Source organism: Vigna unguiculata, chromosome 8, assembly GCF_037176805.1.
Source record: "Vigna unguiculata cultivar grain cowpea cultivar isolate G323 ecotype 2 chromosome 8, ASM3717680v1, whole genome shotgun sequence".
In the NCBI taxonomy this organism is placed as follows: domain Eukaryota; kingdom Viridiplantae; phylum Streptophyta; class Magnoliopsida; order Fabales; family Fabaceae; genus Vigna; species Vigna unguiculata.
In genome coordinates, this window is record NC_140799.1 from 2,518,184 (window position 1) to 2,529,918 (window position 11,735).

Genomic DNA, 11,735 nt, shown 5'->3' on the forward strand with positions numbered 1-11,735 from the left:
GGAAGAAATTTCTGTGGGTTTGTTACTGTTGCAAGAATTTTCGTAAGCCCAAATAGTTTGTGCTCTCTTTGTCAAAAAACCAGTAATAATTTACTGTTATAATTTATCCAAAAAAACATGCATTGTGAGACAAAAATGGCTGTTTTTGCCTAAAACCCAATATTCATTGTTATAATTTATAAAAAAATAAAAACAAGCATTGTGGAGCAGTTCCTTCCTGAACCTCCATAAATTTCCCTTTACACCCTTTTATAAATATTTTTTTTCTTAAAAAATAGTTTCGAATTGCATAATTTTGAAGTAAAATATGATTCCAAGATTATGTAATTCGAAACTCAAATAACTTTTGTGACATCCCATTTTAATAGATTACACTACTAAATAAAGTATCACACAGTTATAATAACGAGAAGCACTCAGATAAACAAAAACGATAGAAAAGTTAATTGTTACAGTCATTCCAGAAGCATACTGTGAAAACAAATTTAGGCATACCACCATGTCATAGGCAACCTAATAGAAAGTTAACAGTTTTGCAAAAGGCGATGCTCCTTTAGAGCATGAGGTTACAAAAGGCACTTAGGGCCATAGACCAACCCTGAGAATCACATAGACAGATCCCCTAAGCTGCACCACTGCCACCACCAGGCCTACTCCCAGAATTTCCTCCATCTGCTCCCACCAAGGGTGATCATCGCAAAAGAGAAAACACCACAAACACAAAACAGAAATGCAAGGGTAAGCTAGTGTAATTTAATTTTTATCATGATACAACAAACAAATACTTAAATATACTTTAGCATGCAACACAACAGGCACAGAACATCATGTTATAGCAAACAAGCAGGACACTATGACTCAATTATCCGGATAATTATACTAAGATCGAATTCACTGGACGCTTGCACTTGTGGTGGCCTCTACTGCTCTACAGAGCCATTGCCAATGGGTTTCACCCTACCACGCACAAGGTTAGCCTTTAAACGTCTAAGGCCATTATCCTGCCATAGACTAGGGCCTCCCGCTACTCTCACCACTTGGGTCAGTTTGCTCTACATGAGACTCACTGACCCTTTAGAGTTTCGGGATGCGGTCCTTACTTGAATCCATATCTCAATATACACACTACACGCCACCATAAAGTCTCCCCACGAGACTCATGGAATTACGCCTATTTCACACCAATCTCATGGTTCGTATCTCGTAACCACCACTTGTTATCCCAACATTCATTTCTCATGCATATTCTCAACCAACCAAACAAAATTTCATATATTACTCATGCTAACACACAGATTTCAGTGCATACAACTCATACAACTCATGAAATCACACCATAACCCTGCATGTTCAAAAGAAGTAGCCACACCCAAGGTAAATAGGAATCCAAAAACATAAAACCACACTATTCTCGCTTGGGCTAGAAGACCTCGCCTAAGCTGCAGCGACTGTCTCGCTTAAGCTAGGCCTTCTCGCCTAGGCGAGACCTGGAACAGTGGCACTCTGCGAGTCCTCGCTTGGGCGAGTCCAGCTCGCCTGGGCGAGATTGTCATTCGCCCAAAAATATAAAACCCCTCGCCTAAACGAGGAGGCAAGCAGAGTACACTAGCTTTCCTCGAGTACTCGCTTGGGCGAGCCATTCTCGCCTGAGCGAGACAACGCATCGCTCAAAACGAGCTTTGGACGCCTGAGCGAGATGCTCGAGCAGCACCAGGGCGAGCTCTCTGCTATTCTCGCCTGAGCGATACAAGCTCGTTTAGGCGAGAATACCAGTCTCCCCCACTGTTTCACACATGCAATACCACAAACAGACATATCCACACCACACAGTTCATTACCATACAAGCACAACACTTTTAAACCATCTCATTCACGAAATAAGGCACAAATATATGGAAAAGCACTAAAATTTTACAAAATAGAAAAGACTAACTCCCCTTACCTTTTCTAGACTCGAGAAAAAGAACAACAACCCAAGGAATGCAACCTGGCACAACAGCTCTACGGACCACAATGGTGAGCAGAGAAGAAGAGCTTAGCTTGAAGATGGAGTTTTCTCTGTGCCCTAGCAGAGCTCCTTGCTTGAGTTGTGGGATGGAGAGGAGGGTTGTTTCTGAAAAGGTGACAAGAGTCAAATGAGACAACCAAGTGGGGTATGGGGTCCTACTGTAGGGCTGGCCTTGGGCCTCCGAAAAGGCCAGGCCCAGAACTCTATAACACTGGAAAAAAAGGGGCTTACAACTTTTGAATTATATAATATGAAAATATTTTTTTCTTAATCTTTTCAAATTTTTGGAAGTCAATTTTTTACTTTCAAATTGTACAAAGTCATTTTTAAATATTAGATTGTATAATCAAAAATTTATTTTTTTATTTTTTAAGTGCATAATCCGAAAGTTAAAAATAATTTCAAATTATGTAATTCAAAAATGATTTTTGACTTCTAAATTAGACAATAAAAAAACAAGTGAATTTTCTTTATGCAAGGGTACACAAGATAATTTATGGAGGTGCAGGAAGAAGCTGACATATCGAGGTTTGAACATAAATCTGTGTAATGTACTCAAATTCTTCGACCACCACGAGTATAATTATTAAAGTAATATTTAAAAAATTAACACTTGTAATATATATTATATGACAACTTTTACACCGTTAATGTATCATGATTAAATTGGGTGGATTACTTTTGGCTAATATATGTTCATTTATTATTTTATTTAATCTCACTTTTTTAATAAATATAATTTGATTTTTGTCTTTTTTACAAATTTAATCATTTTGTTATTAATCTCTTAATTTGTGCGTTAAGTATTGATTTGCTTTTATTAATTTACTTCCTCAAAATAGCATCAGTCTAAAATAGGACCTTATTATTTGTTCTTCTCGTTATTTAGAGTCTCATCATAACTTGATGAAGAAAAACATCTACCAAAAAATATATATATTTCAAATATTAAATAATAAACATTTGATCAGTATTCAACGTTACGATTTAATTGGAGTAAAAGGATGTGATTGAAATAGTATGTCTGGAATGATGTCAAAATTGATTAACCTAATTTATCATAAATTATAGTTTCTATTTTTTTTAAATGACTAAAAAACAGACAGGTATCTGCTAAATACATACGAAATACTTTAAAAAAATGTCCATTCTTATTAGCTGGACTAAAAATATTATAGAAATTGAAAACGATAGTGATGTGTATTTTTAATTATTACATTAAAAATATAAAATTTATAAACACTTATATAAGTAATTAAAAAGTTTAAAAAAAGTATACGAAATATTCTTCAACCCGTATTCTTAGAATAATTATAAAACTCAATGAGTTAAGATTATACATCAAATAATAACTTTTTTGGTAGCGCAGTAAAAGTTGAAAATATCGCTGATTCCAATCTTTGTTATCACATATTATATAAATGATCATTATTATCAATGAATAATTATATATTCAAATATCAATGATCATTATGATCAATGTGAAACTTGAATAAAAAATATTATATATTCAATCTTGTAAGTCATATTTTACTAATTTAACCTATAATACAAAGAAATAGACTTTTTAGAAACAGAAAATGAAACAAGTTGCAACACAAAAAGGAAGGTTCACTCCAATGGTTGTGGGGTGCAGAAGACAACAAAATCGAATCTTTGAAACACAGATAAAGCAGTTACGACCAAAACAAAACGATGAATCTTAACATTTTATGTTCGCCCAACTCAACCACAAATATCTTAATTGCGTCTAATTCTCAACTTCTTATCCTCTTCTCACCACGTTACACTTCTTAAGTAATAGAGACCAAGAAGTAAAAAAAAACCAACACAGACAAAATAAGAAGAAAAAATCACGTTTCAGAATCTCTCCACCTTTTTTATTAGCTTAATTTAAGCTCAGGATATATAAAATTAAAATTAATGATGTATGACATTAAACAACAATAATCATATCTTACTATGATCATAATTTTGACGTAAGGAGTATATTAATTCATTTTAAATCAATAAAAAAACATGATCAATTTATTAAAATTTTCCGATTCCGGTTTCTGTCGTGCTAAACCTTTTTTGTTGTCTTTTTTCCTTTGATGTCTCTGTCTAATGTCAGATATAGGCACAGTTGGAAACGTAACGATTGGAAAGTTTCATAATAATTTCATCAATTTGCATCTAACATGGCCATTTGCAAATTTGGATGCGTATAAACTACATTTTTTTGGAATAATAATATAAATTATTACATAATATTATAAAAATAAAAATATCTAAATTTTTTATAAGTTACCTTCTTCATTTGAATTGAATGTTTTTATATTTAAAAGGAATCATTGTGGAGAAATACCTTTTTAATATTATGATTCTCGTAAATAGTATTAAACTAATTAGAAGATATGGTAAGATATTGAGCATGTGGGGCTATAAAGTCTACAAGTAAATTATGGCCATAAAATTTAGTCAAACAAAGCTGCGTTTACTATTATAAAAATAATTAATCCGAAATAAAAAATAGTATCGAGATTTATTTATTTATGTGGTAATACCCATTTTTACGAAAGTAGTTATTTTATTAATTTTTGCAATGCATTCACATGAGAAGAGAAATATATATTAAACTTATCACGTAGTGTTTGGAGTTTATATGGATTAAAGTGTAAGTACATTACAAGACTTTTGAAATGCTGAAATGCCTCGTAGTGCATTGTTTAAAGCTTATATGAATTAAAAGTTAGTCAAGGATTAAATTCAAAATTCTGTAAAATTATCAATTAAAATAACACATGAACATAAAATCAAATGCGCTTACAAGATATTTTTATAAAATTTATTTTAAGATATTTTTAATTGATTTAAAACTCTTTTAATCTTTTAACTTATTGTAATTATATTCATTTTACTTTCGATTCTCATATAGTTATCATGTTTTATATGTCTAATCTTAACTTACACTGTGTCTTATAATATCTTTATTAAAAATAAAAATAACACATCAACACAAGATATTTAAAACAAAATTAAGGTTATAATTAGTAATTTGATTTTTTATACAATGTGTTTTCGTTTTTATATTTACTTTTGTTCCAATAAGTTGATATTATATTGTTTGATATACAACTTTATTTGATATACACCTATGAAATATTATTTTCACCTATTCCTTATTTTATAATATTATATAAAATAATAAATTTTAATATTAATAAAGATGATGTCCGAGTGTATGAACTTTCACTGTAGAATCTTTTTCGTATGGGAAACCACAGAGAACCTTCGTACGCCACCATACGTGCCTATCGTAAACTTGTCTTATTGTAATTTGGTCTATGCTTTTATTAATAAAAACATCAAGAATTCTTATGAAGTATTCTTCTTTTATTGTTCAGAAAGTCTAAATGTTGTTCAATTTGTAGAAATCTCTCATCTTTTAACACTATTTGTTTTATTTTACTTTTTCCCGTGTCATTATTATTCGTAGCGATATTAAAGCGGATCAAATTCGTCAGGTCAATCTCTTAACTTATCAGAAAGATGATATATTATGTTAAAAATTTCGTATTGATTAGAAATAAATTAATTTTATAATATATAAGTGAGGTGTAAATCTTATTTTATAAATAATCAGTTTTGTGAAATTGAGATTTAAAATCCATTTCTAACGTAATATCATAATAACTTCTAACATTAGATAATCTGCAAACTTGTTGTGATCTGATTCGTCTAATTGGTTAAACTTAAGTTACTCACCTAAACCCTCTGATTTTTTTTTTTTTTATTTATGTCTAAAAATAACTACAAATAACATCAATGGGAACAGAGAAGAAATGGAATCTCTTGATTGTAAAATTTAAAGCAAAAGAATGGATTCGAAAAGACCAATGATTAAACAAAATTTTTAAGCCGATTTTTTAAATCGGTTTTCCCTTTCGAATTTCAAAAGTTCAAAAAATATCTAAAAGTACACTCATAAACTTCAAACAAGGAAGTTGTGTGGTCCAATCAATTATGTTGAGATATTTTATATGGTTGAAGGATAAAAGAGTGACGTGGCTTGTGTTTTACTAATATTGAATCTATGCTCAAGATAAGGTTTGTTACAACAACATCAAACACCTATCACTTTATTCATTATTTATAAATGAGACTGTCTTCATTTTTTGTACGATATTTATTTTTTAAATAAATTAAACGTGGATTTAGTTTTTATTTTTTTAATCAGTTATCTTAATTTCAGTATTTACCCTCTGAACAAGAGTTAATTACATTTTTCCCCAATGTAATTTTAGTTTTCATTTTTATGACGAACTTAAAAAATTAAGAAATATATAAATGTAGTTATTTTCAGTCTTAATAGTCTTTCAATGTGACAAGTGAATTTTTTGTTAAAATAATAGTGTGATTCTCTATTTATCATGTAAAAGGAGACTATATTTATATATTTTTAAATACGAATATTTAATGCGATTAAAGTTTGAAATATGATTAAAAATTAAAATTGTTTTATAATTTGGGAAGAAAACATAGATAATCTTTTAAAAAATAAAAAATTAAATATTTTTTTAGTTTTTAAATTTAAATGTAAACTTAAATTCGTTATTGTTCAAATTTTAATTTATTTTGATTTTCAAATTTTAAACTTGAATGAACATAATCATTTTAATTTTACTATATTATTTTTGTAGGTATTATATGATATTCACGTTAACATTTAAATTAAAAAGTGATAAACTGTATAAATAACTTAAATATTATTTCTAAACAATATTTAACATGTAAAAAAAGTTAATGTTAAATTTAAAAAGTTATAACTATTTAATAATTTAACAATCATAGTATATCAAAATTTTGAAACAATAACAAATTTTAGTTTGTTATCGAAAGACTTATTTAAAAAAACAAAATCAACTAAAAGGAAAATGAGAGCACTCTTAATTCATAAGGAATGTGGTAGTCTTGACTAACAGGAACACGTGATTGTGTTAACATCTTTTCCCAACTGATGAACCTAACACAAGGGAAATAATGAAGATGCATAAGTCAGAAACAAATAATATCTCAAATACAAATCACATTGCATGACACAAATTCAATTGTCTTAGTTAATTATAGTTTATAATGGATTAGACCATAATATTTTCGTGTAAATTTTGATAACTTTTTTTTATAATATAAAATTTTATTTTTTAAATAATTTTAAAATATTGATAATAAAAAATAAAAAAAAATTACTTAAAAAATAAAATTTAAAATTATTTAAAAAATTTGTCCAAATTTATTATTTATAAAATCATTTCCATCACTAATAACGTTGCTGTCTTTAACGCGAAGACTTCACACTTGGAACAATGTGAAAGGTACAAATGTTTCGCAATTCAAATCTAAACATCACATCGATTGTGTAGTTAAATTATGAATTTGATATTGCCTAACAAGAAATTATAAATATCGTATTAAATAAGACATTGTGTCACCCGTCTTCAAAATGTGCGTGCTACTTTTTAACGCTATTATTTTTAAATAAATAAATGTTGTTTTCCAATTTAGATATATCGAAGATATATCTTTTGTGCCTCTTTAATATGTTCTTCAACATGAAACAGGATGGGTAAATATTTTCCTTTCAAACACTTCATGGAAAATATTAACAAAAAAAGCAAAAGAGTAAATAATGTAATATTGATAAAAAAATTTATATACGTTTCTGTAAAATTGAACAAGTTAAAGGAAAGGATGCTTTTGTATAACTCTGCTGATATTTGTTCTTCAAAATCGAAAACTTTGAGAACATTTTTATAATATGAATTATATACATATCGTAGCAAGGGATTTTTTTATAATAGAAACTTTATATTACAAAACAAATTATAATATCATTATTAATTAATTTTTTCAATATAATTGTTGATTTGTTAGAAATAATCGTTATTTTGAATATATTTTTTGTATAAATTTGGAATTGATTTTTTTTTCTTTTTTTCTATTTTTGTTTATAACTTTTACTTCTGATATTTATGTACTTCTCACTACTTTTATTATTATTATTATTATTATTATTATTATTATATATATATATATATAAACTTAATTAATTTACGTATATTATTAATTTATAATATAGTACAAATATTTAAAAAATATGAATATTGATAAACAACAGCCTATTTTTAGGATAGTATATAGTGTGTTTGGAGTTGAAATTCTATTTATTGTTATTATTTTTATAAGCAAAGTTAGATATAATAATGTGGATCGGTTTACTATTTCGTGAAAAAAGTGTGGAACATCTTACATATTAAGTTATGTTGTGTTATTTGATAATTAATTACTTTATTTTAAAATTTGACGAGAATTTACGTGAGAGAAAAATTAATTTATGTTCTTCTTTAAGTAAAAAAAAAAGTTACCTACATAACTATTAGGGTTTTAAACTGAAATATTTATAATTGATTGAATTTGTTCATAGTAAGATATGTATTTTATAAGTTGTAGTTAGTTGTTACGTTATTTTCGAATCTTAGCTAATATTTATTTAATCTTTAGAGTTTGTATTTTTTTTAACCGAATTAAAGTATTATATGTAGATATTTTTATGATTTTTGTCTAGATTCTTAATAGTTTCATTGGACTTTTTGTTTTTTATTAACATGTTTTATAACCAACATATTATATAAGTTACATTCTCTCCTAAAAATTCTTGTATCTTGTTTGATATATATTCATTTTTTAAAAAATATAAACTAGTTAACCGGCTTCCTAATCCATGATCATACAAGATAAACAAGCGAAATAGTCCATAAGATTTGAATCCAATTAAGTTAAAGATAAAATAGAATAAAAATAGTTAGGAATCCAAGTGTAAATCTACGTGCCACATTGATTATAGATGAAAAAATAGATCATTATATATGTAAGGCCCATAAAAATTTGCTTTATTATTTCTGCCCTAAACTAAAGGGTCGCCCTTGTAAGTGGGCTTAAGGGGTTGGCCTAGTAGATAAAATCCTTTCTAGTTGCCCTAAGTCACATTTTCACTCCATTTTCAGGGAACTTGAGTTGCAGTCGTCACCTCCTCCGCTAGGGTTTTGTTCCACTGTCACGTAAGCTAAAGGAACTTCTACTCCATGTAAGTGTCTCTCCCAGCCGTGCTAGTTCCCTTTTGCTATCTTGTTTTGTATTTTCGATTAAAAGCCTCCATTAACTCGGTTTCCCTAGTTCTGTTCCGCTGTCCCGCCAGTTCTGCAAGCCATCCTTGAGTTGTTGCGCCCCGAGGTCCCGTGTCAAAGCTCTGTTAGCCCTTTTCCAGGTACGGGAAGTTAGGGTTTCTAGTTTCGAGTCATTTTTGAACTGTGTATGAGTTGGTTGTTGATTTTATGGTTTGATCTTTCGTTTTGATGCGTGAGAATATCTTGCATGAGTTGTTTGGTTGGAAAACATGGCTGCTGCAGGTGAAACAGTGGTGAGACCTGTTAATCTCGCTCAGGCGAGGCGAGACAAACAGGGGCTCGCCTAGACCAGTTTACGCGAGTGGTCGTCCAGGCGACCCGCTCCTTATTTTGAGCGAGCGAGCATTTCGCCCAGGCGAGAGGGTTCTCGCCTAAGCAAGATCCCGCGTTGCTTCCTAATGCCCTTTTCGAGCTCTTGCCTAGGCGAAGGGGACTCGCCTGAGCGAGACCCTTCAGCCTGAGTGAGGGATTGGGCGAGACTATTTTTGTGTTTGGTTGTGTGTTTACACTCATATGATTGGAATTGTATGGGTATGATTGCCATGATGAGATACATGTACATATGTATGGATATATGCCTAATGGATTACTATGTATGCGTGACATGATTCATAAATGATGAATGATGGGTGTTGTGGGAACTTGGCATGTGAGATGAATGAGTGTTTTGGAACTAAAGGAACATGGTATTTATATGAGATGAGGCCCTAGACTCATGGGGTGGTGATGATCAGATGTATGGATTCAAAATGTGATGCGTATGAGGAATTAATCTCAGGGATTGGTATGGAATTGTAAATATGATTTTGATGTTCTCTTACTGCTGCTTTATGAATGTTGGTCCGTGTCAGCGTGTAATTCCTTGGGGTCTCTAGGTGGGACCTCCGGGGTTGCGCTTCAGTGGTCGGGACGTAATTTCATGGCCCTATTAGTGGGTGCCCATGGTGGTGCCCCATTTGTATAACTAGGTAAGGATTCAAGGTAAGGACTGCATTCTGACACTCTAAGGGGCCAGTTAGTCTCACTTGGAGCGGACTGACTCCTGTGGTGAGAGTAGCAGGAGGCCTAAAATTTATTAAGGGTTAACCTTGTGGTGAGGGAAATTTGATTCATCGTAACACTTGTAACACATAGCTCGGGGGTGAGCAGCTCGGGGGTGAGCAAAGGTATCCACCACAAGTGCAAGCGTACGTTGAATTCGATCAGGTTATACGTATCCGGATGAGTCGAGTCGAGTCGTAGTGTATTGAATGAAGAGTCATGACATGCTTGGTTATTGTATGGATATGGGATGGTGAAAATATAATTGACTGTATGATGAATATGTTATTGGCTCTAGCTTACCCGTTTTGTTGTATGGTTGTATTGTATGTGGTGGTTGTTTTTTCTTGCGATGATCATCAATTTGATTGATGGGAGCAGATGAGCGAGGTTCTCGTGACCAACAAGGCAATGGTGATTTCGCTGCTTAGCCATCTGGGCTGGAGTTATTTTCTTCATGTTTTCTTGAGGGCTATGGCCCATGTATCGTTTTATGCATTTCTACTATACACTTTTGTTAGACTTGTATCTGGTTTCCGTTGGCATCGTGGTGTGCCCAGGTTGTAGGGGTTGGGTTAAGGACCCCAAGGCTACCCTACTGCACTATCCTTTGTGTGACGTTTCCTTTAATTTTGTTTAATAATTAAATGGGACGTTACAATATAAGGATAAATATCCATAAACTTATTATCTTAAGGTTTTAGGTTGAAAATTGTGTCAATATCTTATGTAGTTAAACTCATATCTGATTGATATTTGTTTTCCCAAATGAAACTACCTTCTTAAACCTAACAAATGATATCAGGACAAGGATTCTAAATAAACCTCCTCAGACCTAACAAAAATAACATTTTCAGATTTATAAAACTATAAACTCTCTTAAGATGGAATAGATACTTAGTTTGTGTGCCCTAGAAATAATTTTGCAATGCAATAACAGATTTTTAAAACGAAAAGAATAAAACAATCTTCATGTGGGTCCTGTTCTTTATACCACACAAAGTTAGAAAGAAAATGGACTCAAGGTGACGATGGGTCGTATAAGAGTATCGTATTTACAATGTATTGCTTGCGATGCTATTTATTCCCAAAAACAGAAAATGCGATAAACATTTAAAATAACTTTATTTATTCAAAGAAAAGGATAAAGAGAGGAAAAAAAGTTAATTAAAATGTCTGACTGTCACAGTCTCCCACTCAACGACGGAAGTAAGCCAATGGAGGCAGAAGACGTGGCATGCTTTTATTCGCATACGACTTTCTTCGTTTCTATATTTATGGTAGCTGGTGAAATTTTTTAAACTATATAAACGATTTTTTGTGATGATAAGATTAGAAAAAAACAATAAATTTTATTTAACATTTTCAACTTTAGCTTTGTCAAGTTTGTGATTATTCTAGTTATTATGTTCTATTTTAACATTCTAAAAACACATAAATTATTTATGGAAAGGTTTTGACTG